At 46.3% G+C, this 15395-nt stretch overlaps 1 long non-coding RNA gene across 1 annotated transcript in view; it reads left to right on the forward strand.

Moving 5' to 3' along the window:
* The first annotated feature begins 2918 nt into the window (after positions 1-2918).
* Positions 2919-15395, forward strand: part of LOC140642243 (uncharacterized) — a 76492-nt gene continuing 64015 nt past the window's right edge. Inside the window, exon 1 of the long non-coding RNA XR_012038741.1 lies at positions 2919-3027. This is a non-coding gene — a long non-coding RNA (uncharacterized lncRNA). The remainder of the gene's footprint in view (positions 3028-15395) is intronic.

Here is a 15395-nt window from a genome sequence, read left to right on the forward strand (position 1 = left end):
CAGTTATACTATTGTGTTTCATTAGGTGTATAAATAGGTATATATTGCACGGGACACTCATGCTGAACAATCGTTCATTTGTCTGAAACCCAAGTTTAACCAAGTATCCTGTGTTTTTATGTGTTAAATTTGGCAAGCCTATTCATTTGTACAGAGGAAATAACAGCAACCCCTTTCTCATAATCGTGATATGATCACCATGATTACTCATGGCATTCACCAGCCCAGTGGCTGGCATGGAGTGGGACCTCTATAAAAGTTAACTGAAATAGCAATTCATATCTTTCAACACTTGCCATTGCAGGCAGTCATCACTTATTTGAGCACCTACAAAGTCTTGGGCATCTTATAGACATTACTTCTAATCTTCACAACCAAGGTCAGTATCATGATTTAGAGCTAAGGGAACTAAGACTTTAGAGGCTTGTGAATTTATCATCCCAGATCATGTGGCAATGTGAGTTGAATCCAGGCTGCATGGTTGCTAAGCTCTGCTCCAGGCTGCCTTGAAACTGCCGAGGGGACTGGAGGCAGGTGCAATCCTGGTGGTAGTCATCCTTTTGTTCAACACATATTTACTGAGCTGCTACTCTGTGTTCTGGCAGAGAATACAATAGAGAACAAAGCAAAATTCCTGTACCTTTGATGTTTTCATTTTAATCAGAAAGAGACAATAAATAAGCAAATACATTACATAGTTTTGAATATTGCAAAATGAAATAAAGAAAATCAAAGTCAAAGAACTATAGGGGGAGGCTGGGCTCTTGTGGGGCAGAGGAGGGGATCTCTGAGTGAGGGTGATGATGGGAAGAATCAGCCAGCGAGAGGCTAACAAACAGCAGTGCAAAGGTTCTGAGGCCGGAAAAAGATTGGAAGGTGTGGGTTTTGGTGTTCATAAAACAGAAAGAGGCTGGGCATGGCAGGTGAGGGAAAAACTGTGGGAGATGAGGTTGGAGATGTCGGCAGGTCCAGACTGTGAGGGACTCTGTAAGCATGGAGGCCAGAGCCCAGTAGGCATGGTCCTCCTCACCTTCCTGGCCACACAGCTAGACTACATTTCCCAGCCTTCCTTGCAGTCAGATGTGGTCATGTGACTGAGTTCTAGCCAATGGCACCTCCAGTGGCCCAGGGCTTGCTGCTCTTTCTCCAGCATGGTGACCTTAGAAGTTAGAGAAGGTGGAGCCATAGTTGGCAGGAGCCTGAACCTTTGAATCACTATTTGGATGTCAGCTGCCCATTTCTCAGGATCCTCGTTAGGACTTCAGGTGCTATCTTAGGCTGTCTGGGATGCTACAATGAAGACCTTTCTGTGTGGCTTTGTAACAAAGACTTTTATTTCTCAGTGTCCTGGAGGCTGGGAAGTCCAAGGTCAAGTGCTAGCTGTCTTGCAGACAGCCGCCTTCTTGCTGGATCCTCTTGTGGCAGAGAGAGAGCTCTAGTCTCTTTTTCTTAGAAGTAACCTATCCCATAATGAGGGTTCCATCCTCATGACCTCATCCTAATTACCTTCCAACATTGCACTGGTGATTATAGCTTCAACATATGACTTTGGGGGGCACACAAACATTCAGTCCAAAGCATATATGCAAGAAGTAAACTTCTATTGGGTTTGGCCACTGAGATTTGGAGATGGGCCATGTCAATAGCTACACACCCAGGTAGAGATCATTTTTTCCCCCTTTGAAGGCATGGGATCCCAGGAGAAGATTTTTAGCAGGAGCACAAGACCACTTGATTTAAATTGTGGCTGATTTACTGTTTCGGACAGAGTAGTCTGTTAGCTGACTCCGTGAGGGTGAGGTTAATTAAAGGAGTGAGAATGTCCTTTGTCAGTGCATGTGTGAATCTCATTCTATTTTTGTAACCAGGAGGCTATTTGGCCACTTCCAGAGACATCACTGGGCAGACAGTGGGCAACGCTTTGCAAACCATCTATCTTACTGGGCAAATGTTTGGTCCCAAGCACCCAGCTTCCTGGTGGTCAGTGCTACTGGCTCCTTCAGACAGAAAGCGTAGCTCCACCTCACGGGCTTTGCAGCCCATTGCTTTCTTCTCCCACTTCTCCACCTCAATGAACAGTGTCTTGTCTCCCCAGTTTCTGAGACCCCCAAACTTAGGAGTCGCTCAAATGTCTTGATGGCTGACAATGCCCCGATGATGTGACCACTTTGTTGTTGTTGTTGTTGAAGGTTTTTCTTACTTATTAGAGAAAGAGCATGAGCGAGAGAGAGAGGGTGCATGTGCACAGAGGCCGGGGGAGGGGCTGCAGGAGGAAGGAGCAGCAGACTCCCTGCTGAGCTGGGATCCCAATTCAGGGCTCAGTCTCAGGACCCTGGGATCATGACTTAAGCCAAAGGCAGATGCTTAACCAGCTGAGCCACTCAGGCACCCCTGGACCACTTTCTACTCTTGCCCTTTCCCACTTTGCCTCGGGGCCCTCTGTCCTCTGTCACCCAGTGCCAGTCACACTGGTCTTCTTTCTGTTCCTCAGACCAAAAGCCAGCCTGTCATGGCTTTGGGGTCTTGGCACAACCTTTCCTTCTGCCCGGGGTACTCTTGCTCCAAGCCCTTTGCACAGCTACCTCTCCTCCTCCTTCAGGTTAAGGGATCGCTCCAAATATCATTCCTCAGAGAAGATGTCATGCCTGCCCCAGTAAGGTTGCCCTCTCATGGCCCTCAAGTCACACTCTTATCTTCACATTTCACCACCTTCTTGACACTCATTGGTGTCTAAGGCAGAGCCCTGGAAACAGGCCATGGTAACTGGTGACTGAATAGAAGGCAGCGTTTAGGGAACTGTGGTGGGAGCTCTCATTAGACCCTGGTGCCTAAGGCAGGTTGGGGTGGGGAGCCTGTGTGGGAGGGGCCGGAACAGAGTCAGGCTGTAAGCTGTCCCAGCTTCCACACTGTCCAGGGAGTGGGGGAGGCTGAGATGCACCCAGACCGTCCGAGGGACTACGGGATGTCATTGCTGGAGCAGCAGAAAAAGAATGTCTCATGCTACCTGGTGGCTAGGAGGGGATATCGGTGAGCACACATGAGCTGCCCCTACCCCCCCCATGAGGACTTTCATAACTCTCTTAGAGGGGCTTTTGATGGTAGTTGGAGCTTCCCCAACTGTGTGGGGGTAGAGCCAGAGAAACTCTGTTCTTGGTACTAGGAAGGGGAGAAAATTGTGGCTGAAATTACATCCCTTCTTGTTTAAGGGAGCTGGATCTGGTTAACTGGACTAAGGCAGCAAGAGCTGTAGAGAATGCTGATTGCACTCAGTTCTCCACGGTGGGGAAAGGCCGACCTCACAGGACATTCCTGTGGGCCTGTTATAAAGGGTCATCCTTGCCAGTGAGGGACTTTTGGTCTTATCGGTCTTCTGGCTGCGTCAGTCCAGGAACATTTGGGGTGGGGAGGTGTTGGGTATGTGCTGTGCTGTGGGGAGGAATCTATTCCAGCCAAGTAGGAGCTGGATGCTTTGAGCTAGACAGCCTTTTAGGAGAAACTACTTCTCCTATCCTCATGTTTCTATGAGGAAATTTTACCCCACTTTCCAGGTGGTGAAAAGTAGTAGGAAATAATGCATTTCCTCCCTTTTGTTCACTGAATCTTCCCCCAAGGGAGGAAGAAGGCATAATCTGATTAGCCGAACCAGGAGAAGGAATTGAGTATGTATGCTCACCTTTCCTTTCTCATTTTATGATGGCCTGTCTGTAGGATAGAAGCTATCTCCCAGAGCCCCTTGTACAGCTGCTCCGGTTGTGCACTGCAAAACTCCATGGGGTCTCATTTGTATAAAAGGAGCAAATGGCACCTCCTAGTTGAGCAGGGTACCCTGCATTCTCTTCCAATTCCAGTCCTCAATGGTCAGGTCCCAGAGGCAGATTTGGAAGTCCATTTTTCACTGTCCCAGTATAGGACTCTGTGGTAGGCAGGATACTGACTTCACACTCCCAGAGATATACACACATCCCAATTCCAGAAGCTCTGAATATATTACCTTACATGGCAAACGGAACTTTGCAGATATGATTAAGCTAAGGATTTTGAGACAAGAAGCTCACCCTGGATTCTCTGGGCAGGCCCAGTGGAATTGTGGCATCCATATAAGAGGGCAAGTGATGTGATAAGGAAAGACAGAGACGAGAACGCGTGATGCTGCTAGCTGCGAGACGGTGGAAGGGTCCAGGGGCCAAGGAATGAGGATTCTCCCCTGGAGCTTCCAGAAGGGATGCAGCCCTGTGGCACCCTGCTTTTAGCCTAGTGAAATAAATATGTGTTGAGTTTCCGACAACCAGGACTATAAGGTAATACAGATGTGTTGCTTTAAGTCACTACAGTTTGGTACTTTATGACAGCAGTGACAGGAAACAAATATAGACTCAGTTGGTATTAGGCTGTGATTCCCCTTCTTGCTGCCAGGGTCCCTGGCTCTTCTCCGGCAGGTGTGCTCCAAGCTCTAGAGCTCTGTAGTCCCAAACAGTAACCAGTAGCCATATGTGGCACTGAGAATTGAAATCAGGCACAAATTTAAAATTTACTTCCTCAGTTGTGCTAGCCACCCTTCAACGGCTCAACAGCCACAGGTGGCTTGGTTGCCTCATGGGCACAGCAGATATTCTCTTCATCACCAAAAGTTCTACTGGATGGCACTGGCATGAGCTTTGGGAAAGGTGATGGAAACCAGTTCGCCGGGGGTATCAGCCGTGTTGTCCATTCAGGCAACTCACTAATAGAGCCGCTGGTCTACCTCCCACCGGACTCCTGCATCTGTATCTCTAGGTGTATTTAGGGGGGCAGCGGGGCCCAGGTGAGATTGATCCTGTTAAGTCCCACGGCAACCAACAAGGACAGCGGTGTAGTAGAATGAAGCCTGACCCCTCATTCCCTTCCCCAGGTGGCCCAATTCTCTCCTCTAGACTTCTAAGTATCTTGATAGCCTCAAGGTCAGTTTTGTATTGAGGCTAACCTCTCTGCACCATGTAAATCCAGACCCAACGTCCAGCTCCTTCCTTGATTTCAGTGCAAACAATCTCCCCACACCAGGTGTTTGAGAGGCAGTCTAAAGCAGTGGTTAAGGGAGCAGACGCTGATGTCAGACTGGCCAGGCTTTGGGAACTTACCTGACTTCTCTGCGCCATAGCTTCCTCATCTGGAAAATTGGGATTATGAGTCATCGTGCGGGGCTGAATGGGTTAATCTGTGGAAATTTTTAAGAGTTGCTGGCACCTAGTAAGCCCATAAAAGGGCGTAGCTAATATTCATAGGTATTTTGGGCTTTACTGACAATATCAGGTTCACAGAGAGAAAGGAGATTGTATGCCCTGCTGTAAATAATTCAAACACGCAATTGTCCATTCCTCGTCTTTAGCATCTGCTTAGCTGCTGCCGCTGCTGGTTCTGATTAGCCCTCACTGACCGTAGTACCTGTCTCCTGGTCTTTGCCTCTTCTTTTCTTCCTTTTCTTTGGCTGAAGTGGGGGTTTTGACAGGATGTAGCAGGGTAGAGAGTTTTATAATACAAGTCTCTGGCTGCTATTTTACAAGGAGGGCTTTTTTTTTCAGTCCAAATTTATTACAGTTCATGTTTTATGCCAGGAGCGTTTGAGGCTAAAATCACTGTTATCTATTTCAGAGGAAGTGGGAGATGGGTGCTTCCAGACACAGTCTGTGAGCAATCGGCTGCGGCTGTGAGTCAGGAATTCCTGGTGCCCTTTCTGCAGGGTCTAGCCTGGGGGCTGTGCTGAGCTGGCTTAAGGTTGATTCCGGGGTGTTGTCTAAGCCCAGTGCCAGCATCATTCTGAGAGAGAAAACAAAAGGACCTTGAGTGGGGAACATGGGGGAACTCCGAGTCAAAAAGATCCAGGTCCTCCCCTGGACCCTCTCCCCACCCGCCCGTTCGGTGACCTTGAGTAAGTTAGTTCACCTCTCTGGGCCTCTGTTTCCTTACATGCAAATCAGTAACAATAGTTATATTATGAGGCTGCTGCTGTGGATCCTCTTGCTGGTGTATTTAAAAGGCAACAGTGCATTTAAAAAGCCTGGTATACAGAAGGTGCTCAATAAACAGTGGTTATAATTTCTCTTATTCAGTGCTCATAACATTATTATGAGGTGATGCTGTTGCCTGATTTTGACTGAGCCAATTGCCACAGGTGACAAAGCTCAGCTACATGAGAGCCAGGACAACAGCCTGCCTGATTCCAAATGTTAGGATTTTCTTTGTCTCTTACCTATGACACGAAGGAAACTCATGAATCCCTTCTCTTTGTAAAAACTGAACAATTCAGAAGCTTATAGGCTAGAAAGTGAAGTTCATCCCTCACCCACTGACCCCATCGTCCTCCTCAGAGATAACCACCACAAGCAGTTCATTACAGATGGGTTTAGTTCGTTTCCCATGAAGTCTTATAATAAGTTGCACGTGCATTTTTTCAACACGAATGGGATCCATCTGTCTATGTGGCCAGTTCTGGACCCTTAGCTCCGTGTCTTAGAAATTTTTACCAAAACTCCATGTCCAGCTTTGCATCTTTTTTGGTAACCACTATTTAAGATTCCATACATAGAATGGCTGTATAGTAAATGGTGTAATCACCTTTATTAATGATTTTTCTGTTGAAAGCACTTTGGATTGTTGGTAGCATTTCACATTTGAACTTTCACTTGGGGTCCATTTGATAAAACTTTCAATACTGATTGAGCATTGAACATCTGTCAGTGTTCTGCAGCTCTGAATTTTGCATCTTGCTTAGGAAGACCTCCTCGTCTCAAGCTTGTAAGAACATTCTCGCAGGTTCTCTCCTACTCTACTAAAACCTCATCGCGCTAGAAGTGGGGCCTGAAGTATTATCATTCAAAATGTGGGCTCAGTGTTATTGCGCTGAAGGGCAGAACTTGTTGGAAACGTTATCTGAATTCATTTGCTATAGGACATACTCTGCAGTTTGGGTTTTTTTTATTTTTTTTAAGTTTTATTTTAAATTCCAGTTAGTGAACATACAGTTTCAGGTGTACAAAATAGTGATTCAACACCTCCATATGTCACGCGGTGCTCATCACAAGTGTCTTCCTGAATCCCATCACCTGTTTCACCCATCCCCCCCAGCCACCTCCTCCCTGGGGACCATCAGTTCATTCTCTACAGTTAAGAGAAGGTTTCTTGGTTTGGGTTTTTATGTTGAAGCTTCATACATCTGGGATCTATTGTTTTGAATGATGTTGAGCAGGATCTAATTTTATTTTTCCCCTTGTGAACTGAAGGGTTGTGTCAGTGCCACATATTGGATGGTTTTTCCTTTCGTCTTTCTGATTTAAACTGTCACCTTTATCATTACAATTTGTCCCTCTATGTGAGTCTGTCTCTGGAATCTCCTGTTCCATTAATATATTTATAGGCTCGATCATGTTCATCCATCTATTTTGCTCTATTTCTCTGTAGTTGAGCCAATACTACATTGGCAAAGAATGCATATTCAAATAATACAATAAATATTTTTGAATGTTAATAGAGTGAATTACAATAATAGATGTCTTCATGATTCTTGTATTTCTGAGGTTAGAATGCTGGGTCTGATCCATTAATATTCATTAGGAATTTATGATCTATTTTGATGAATATGGACTATGGTTTTTTATTTGTGTGCTCTCCTTGTTTAGCTTTTGGCACAAGTGAATCCATAGTCTTTCCTACCTCCTCTCGGTTGCATTTCCACATATGTTAGTGACAGATTTTATTCTGGCTGTCATGACAGATCTGCATCTTTGCAGCATCAGTGAGAGGTTGTAAGTAAGAAAAACTCAGATCTTCATCCTGGATGAAATCACTGGAATCTGGGGGGGGTGTCAGAAAGGCATTTATAGGCTCAGTGACTCTGCTCAATGGAAGAACACTGGCATTGGTTTTATGAACTTGACTAAAAAATATGCCAGGGTTCTAAACTCTAGCAGAGGTGTTTTTCTGTTACATGTTTTCATGGATGTTTGCACGTGTGCTTGTGATGAGCCTCTATGCATGAGCGTATGGCGTATTATGTATATGCGTGCCAACACGTGAGCAAGGCTATGCCCACATGTAGATGCATATGTGTAAGAATGTGTGTGTTGAAGAAATTTTTGCCTCTATCCAGGCTGGTTAGGCAGGATGCCACAGGATTGCTTAAGTCTTTCTTCATGGGTTTTGTGGGTAGATGGACCGGTAGGCCAAGATGAGGTTCAGCTGGGAGAAGCTGAGGAAGGGAAAGTGAGGCATGGGACTGACAGCATGGCTTTGAGAAAGCGGTGTGATTTCACTTAACCTGCCCTGTTCCCCGCTCTTGTCCTCAAACTTGGTGGGAGCTGACGTCTGTGAAAGCCCCTCACAGGTCACAAGGGAAGGAAATGCCATCAAGCTCTGGATTCTTGTTTCCCAGATGTGCTGTCTGTCCCCAGCAAGGCTGGACAGTGACGTGGTAGCCCAGGAGCAGGTCTGTTTTGTATGTACTGGGCTGTCAAATAAACACGTGGGAATGTGCTTTCCCCCAGAAGCTGGTGGCCTGGTCACATGTCACAGGGCTTGGATGATCTTCAGATGCAAGCTGACTTCACTTCTCTGTGTCCTGTGGCTGGAGATGCTGGATCCTCCTCTCCTCCACTCCCCATGGCACACAGACAAGCCAAGGCAGACAAACTGCATCTCTCTCTAGAGCAAACACTGGACATGTGGTACCTGCTTTGGAAGCCATCTGTGGGTGACAGGAGAATTTCAGCTGCTCCCTCTTGCTGACCCTGCTCGGCTGGCAGACTCCACAAACTTTCCCTTCGACAACTGGATTTGCAGGTTTACAGTTGCCTGGATCAGGCTTCAGCAGAGGGGCCTCCACTCTGCTTCCCCACTTTAGCTGCTGTGGTGTGGGCAGCAGGCCTTGCATAGGTCTGTGGGTGTGATACCACCCGCACCACTTGTCAGCTGAGGACTGGGAAGCTGGAAGATTAGGCTGCAAGGGAGTCTCATCACAGTTGACTATGCAGTAAGGAGAGAAATTTGCCACCCCATAGTGACCCCCTGACCAAATCGTGCCAAAACTTTCCAGTCAGGTTGGGTATCATGGTAAATGTATTAAGACTCTTTTTGATAGAAGTGACAGAAACAACAACGACCACAAACCAAACCAACCAAGTCAAATTACCTCAAAAGGAACACAAAACTTGTTGGCTTATGATTGGGAAGTCCATGTAGGTTTTAGGCATAGCTGGATCCAGGCCTCAGCATCTTCAGAGATAACTCTATTTTTTCATCTCTTTGCTCTTTTCCCTCCCTCTCTGCATTGTTTTTGTTTTCTTCCCCTAAGATAGGTTAACTCCGTATGATGGGCAAAGGTGACCACTAGAAACCATGACTTCACATCCCCTCAAGAACTCCTGTAACAGGAAGCGATCTTCCTAGATTGTTTTAGCTGAAAAGTCTCAGTGAAGACTAGCCCACATGGCTCGGGTCATGTGCCCACCTCTCACACAGTCACTGTGACTGGAGAGGTAAAGTGTTTTGATTGGTCATCCCGGAGCTGGAGTGGGGGATTGGCAGTCCCCGGAGAGCACCTGGACCGGGGAGGAGTGTATCCACAACTGGAAGAGATCCTCAACAATCAAGATTTGTGTTCAAATCTTGAAATCAGAACAAATGGTGGCCCAGTTTAGGGAAGACAGGTGCCTTCACTTAAGTTGCTTTCTGAGCCTTGGTGGGTGACATTTGCCTTTACTCTGCAGCCACCTCAGAGTAGAAGAGAGAGATGAGATTATCGTACTGCTGATGTTCAGTGTGCTGATTTCTCCCTCCACCTCACATTTCCAAGGATCCTTGCAAGAAGGCCATCACTTCTTATATATAGTTATATATGCTTGTCTATTTCCTTCTTGCGACTCTGAGAATGAAATCTGGGAGGACCTGCCTAAAGTGTCCCTGCATGGTACTTTCCTTCTGGTCTGATCACATATGCACAGAGAAAGTGCCGTGTTGGCTGCAAATGTTTGAGAGGACATACAGGGTCTCCTGGCCAGTAATTGTATCTAAGGAGAGGACTGATGTGGAAGTGTATTAGTTTGCTCAGGCCGTCGGAACAAAATACCACAGACTGAGTGGCTTAACAGCAGACATTTATTTTCTTACAGTTCTGAAGACTGAAGTCTTAGATCAAAGTCTGGCAGGAGCTGCTTCTGATGAGGGCCCTCTTCCTGGCTTTCAGATGACCGGCTCCTTCTTCCTCACGTGGTAGAGAACTCTCTGGTGTCTCTTCTCATAAGGGTGCTAATCACATTGGATCAGGAGACCCACCCTTATGACCTCATTGAACCTTAATTACCTTCATAAAAGTCCTACTCCAAAGATATAGTCACATCGGTGGCCAGAGCTTCAATGTATGAATTTTGGCGGGGCCCGGGGCTGGGGAATAACATTCCTTCTGTAACAGGGAGGGACAGTAGATTCATTCTTAATCCCAGAGAATCTCAGTCTCCTATGATTATGTGTCGGAAATGAGGCTAAGTGACTTATATGAATTATCTTAATTGGCTTTTTCCTCTCCTATGAAACAGATATTTTCCTTTTGTAAAAGACTTTATTAATTTGAGAGAGGGAAAGAGAGAGCACATAAGCAGGGGGAGGAGCAGAGGGAGAGGGAGAAGCAGATTCCCTGCTGAGCAGGGATCCTGACTTGGGGCTCAATCTCTGAACTTTGGGATCAGGACCTGAGCTGAAGGCAGACACTTAACCCACTGCACCCCCGAGGTGCCCCGAAACAGATATTTTCCTTACCTCAATTTTCTATAAGGCACTCAATGTCAAAGGCAGTTAAGTAAGGTATGTAAGGTCACAGAGCTCCAAGAGGCAGAGCCAGAACCAGAACCCAAATCTGTTGAATTTAATCTTAGCCATGATGCTTCCAGACACTGACCACCTGCCTGGTGAGGGTCTGAACTGCAGTTCTCCTGAATGTCCAGGTGTACATTCTTCGATGGGCTTCAATGTCTGCCTATTTCACAAAGCACCTAGTTTTTAAATACACAGTTCCTACGGATCACAGAGAGAACTACAAACTGGGGAATCAAAAGCCCATGGTGTGTTGGTTTTGGAAAGAGTCTGATGTGCCCTGAGACACTCACCTGGAATATAGTCTGCTCATCATGCTCTTACTGACAGCCCGTCTCTGAAGTTAGATAGCATCAGTGTTCATGGTTTGATGGAATCATATCAGGAAGCAAAACATGAAAAACTAAGAGTTCATGGTCTTAGATCCCTCTTGCGATGGGCTTACCGTGAAGCTAATGAAGTTTTGGAGCCCCCCACTTGCCTGGGAGTGGGTCCAGAGTCACATTTATGTGGATTATGTTTTTACATATTCAAACTGTAACAGGCTAAGACTGCTAACTCTTCCCCACTCCATTTTGCCCCCACCAACCTTCTCTTTGGGTTGGTTGGTGTTGGGGTTACCACTGTTTCATGTAAGATGGTACTGGATGGTCCAAGATATTTTATATGCACAGTTTTGTCTTATTTTTCTTGAAAGGGGCTCCTGAATTGTCTAAGCCTCAGCCCACCATAACTGATCTGGTTCCTTCCCTGTTATTATTGGCTCCATGACTCAGGCTCCTCTTCCCATGTAGCCAAGCACCCATGGGCAACCAGTAGGATGGAGATCATAATGCCTCTGTCTTCATGTCACCCCAGGATCCCTTTCAGCTCTAAGTACAGAGTCAACAGCCAGCAGGTCCAGAGTAACAGCCTGACCTAGGAGCCTCTCAGGAACCAGCCTATTATTCATTAACAAGCCTGGTTATTTTATGGGCCAATTAGCTTGGGAGGCCGCAGAAGGGAAATTCCAACCCTGTGCAAGCCTGCATCTCCCCCTCCTCATCTCCCCTCTCCCCACTGTAGTTTGGGTCTCTGCCACTGTTTAAATTTAAGCTGATTTGCTATCCCAGCATCTGCAGTTTGATTATTTGACTATTGCCTGGCTCTTGGTCAAACCACCAGGGAGCCCACTAGCCAGTGATTAAATCTGAGCCTTGATTATAATGGTTTTATTTTAGTGGGGCCTCTGTTTATGGGCCCACTGGTAATAGAGTGCAGTGTTATTGTAATGAGGTAGTAGCCTCATAGAAATAATCAGGTGAAGCAAGTGGCTGAGAAACACTAGACAAATGGAGTCGATTATTTGGGCAATCCATCTCTACTTGGTCTTTCATTTTGTTGTGTAGGAAAAGAAGAGAGGGGCCTGGCTACTACCAAACATATACTGTGGTCAGGCATGATCTAGGCACCTGTCCACGATATACATTTTATTTTGAAATGATCCAATAATGTAGCATTATGAATGTACCTATATTTCCAGAGGAAGCGTAAAGAAGTTTCGAAAAATGTGCTTAGCCACACAGCTAGCAAGTGCAGGAGACACACACAGAGCAGTCTGACTTCAAGGGCTATGCTTTCACTTTAAGCTGACTGATGTGGATACACTTGTAAGACACTCCTAGCTCCTACTGAGTCTTTGTTTTTGTTTGGTTTTAGTCTATCGATAGTCTCAGTATTAGAGAAAGGCTCTGTGGTGGATGCTGCTTGGTGTGGAAACCACGAGAAGAATTCAGATGAAGTGATCTATAGGAAAAACCACCAAGATTGTTTTGGAGGCAACTTTAAGTTGCCATTTTGTTTCTTTAGGTCTTTGTGAGCATAGTGGGACCTGAGATGGACAGGTGTGCTACTCCAGGGGCAAGGGCCCATTCCAGCAGTGCCTCTAACTTCTGTGTGTCCTTAGGCAAGTCCCTGTCTCTCCACCTCTCTGATCCCTGCCTACTTTTCCAGCATTAACACCCACCATTCTCCGTCTTGCTTTTGCTGCTTCAGCTTCATGGAATGCAAGTAGCTTATTTGGTAAATGATCCCAGGAAATGCTGAGAAGGGAGACGCAACAGGAGACCAAGATGGGGAGAAAGGCAATAGGGGGATCATTATGTACAATCCTTTGTGGGCACCTGGAGCTTCATCCTGCAAGGGAATGGCCAGAGCCAGAGTGGAACACACATTTCAGTTATCCCACCCAAAGGCAGAGTGAGCTTCTGTGACTTGGGAAAAGCACCTAAAGAGTTGCAAGTTTGGGCAGTAGGAAGACTGGCTGGTGTATGTTGTCCAGTGCCAAGAGGATATTCTGATACAGGGAGAAAAATAAACCTTGATTTGTTTAAGCCACTGGAGCAGGGTCTTCTGCTATTTGCACCTGAAGAGATTCCCAAGATGAGCCCTTGTATAAGGGCATCTGGCTTTCTTGCAGTCCCATGAACACGTCACTGTTTTTCTTGCCTTAGATAGGGACTCCCTGCCCCCTATACTACTGCCTCTGCCCGTGTGCTTTTTCCTCTGTCCTCCCTCATGGCCTCTCTTCATCCTTTCAATGCAGTGCAGTTTCCAAGAGGGGCAGCATATGACCAACCCACCAAAAGTGATTTCTTTGAACCCAGGTCTGCCCAAAACCAGACAAAGCTCAAGACCAAGATTTTCTTTTTCCTTTTTTTATAACAAGACCCAACAAGGAGGAAATCACCCTGTCAAAGGCACTTACTCTCAATATCCATACTGAGTGATAACTAACAGTTCGCTCTCTAGCCCTGGGCCAGGGACCACACTCTGAGTAGCACCACTTCATACAGTTCCGGCCACTGTGTGCCCATTGAAGGGTACTCCAGTTAGCAGTTGCCACGTACAAACGCCACTCCAGAAACTTGTTGGCTTTTTTAAAAATTTAATTTTTACTTTTTAAATTTTTTAAAAAAGATTTTATTTATTTATTCATGAATAAATAAATAAAAAGAGAGGCAGAGACATAGGCAGAGGGAAAAGCAGCCTCCATGCAGGGAGCCTGATGCGGGACTCGATCTTGGGACTCCAGGACCACGCCCTGAGCCAAAGGCAGATCCTCAACCAGTGAGCCACCCAGATGTCCCACTTATTGGTTTTAAATCACAATTATTTTGGGGTGTCTGAGTAGCCCAGTCAGCTAAACATCTGACTTTGGCTCAGATCAAGATCTCAGGGTCCTGGGATTGAGTCCTGTGTCTGGCTCCCTGCTCAGCTGGGAGCCTGCTTCTCCCTCTCCCTCTGCCACTCCCCCTGCTTGTGCTCTCTCTCTCTCAAATAAATACATACACACATACAATATTTAAAAAAAAAATCCTGCCATGATTATTTTATCATCTCTCATCATTTCTTTGGGTCAGAAATTTGGGAAAGGTGTAGCTATCAATTATTGTTTGAGGTTTCTCATGTGGTTGTAGCCAAGTGGTGGCTGACATTGAAGAATGGAGTGGCTGAGGCCACTGAGGGCCTATCAGGTGTCTCTCTTCCTTTGTGTAGCCCCAGAACCATCCCCTATAGCCTCTCTGTGTGTACTGATTTGGACTTCTCCCCAGCACAGCAGTTTCAGGGTGGCTGGCTGCTGACATGGAGACACAGATGGAGACGGAAGGCCTCAAGAGTGAGTGTCATGGTAGGTAAAGGGGTATTTGAGTCACCTTTAGGAACTAGCCTCAGAAGTCATGTAGTGTGACTTCTGCATACTCTCTTAATTGAAACAGTCACAAAAATGCACCTATATTCAAGTAAAAGGGAAAAAGACCCTACCTCTTATGGGATAGTGGCAAGATTCTAAAAGAACATGTGACATGGGAGATGGTGTTGCAATTATCTTTGGAATATGCAATTTACCTCCCTAGGGTGGCATATATGGGGTGGGTAAGGATGAAGGAGGACAGCAGAAAGTCTTGTTAGTAAGTTGGTATGGGTGACAAATGCAGTGGGGTATCATCTAGGCAGGGAGAGAGAAGAGGAGGAGCTGATTTGTGTCATGTAGAAGGAAGAGATTGCTAGGACATGGTGACCAGGAGATGAGGAATGAAGGAAAGAGTGCAGCAAGGATGTGCCAAAGATTTCAGGCTCTGGTGTTTGGGCAGATGGTGGGACATTTGTTGCCCTGGAAAACATGGGAGGAAGAGCAGGAAGCAGGAAGGAATGGGGCTGTTAATGAGCTTGGCTTTGGCCAGGCCACATTGGTTTCATTGACTAGTTGATCAAATTCTTCCAAGTGGAAGACTGAACCACAGTGTGGAGATCGGAGGAGACCATATCCCAGGTCTTAGAATCTCTGCATTGGGATGTGTCAGGTACCCAGACAAAGACTGGGTGGCAGGAGGGCGTGATTATTCGGCCAATCCATGCAGCTGGGGAAGGAGGCTGTGGAGTGCAGCACAGCCCAGTGTTGGCCAAACTTGCCTGACTGTCAGAAATACCCAGGGAGCCTGTTAAAAATGAAAGTTCCCAGGCCGCATCCCAAACTTAGTGAATCAGAATCGTCCCGGGAAGGGCCTGGGAAGCCCTATTTT

This window comes from Canis lupus, chromosome 11, assembly GCF_048164855.1.
Source record: "Canis lupus baileyi chromosome 11, mCanLup2.hap1, whole genome shotgun sequence".
Taxonomy (NCBI): Eukaryota; Metazoa; Chordata; class Mammalia; order Carnivora; family Canidae; genus Canis; species Canis lupus.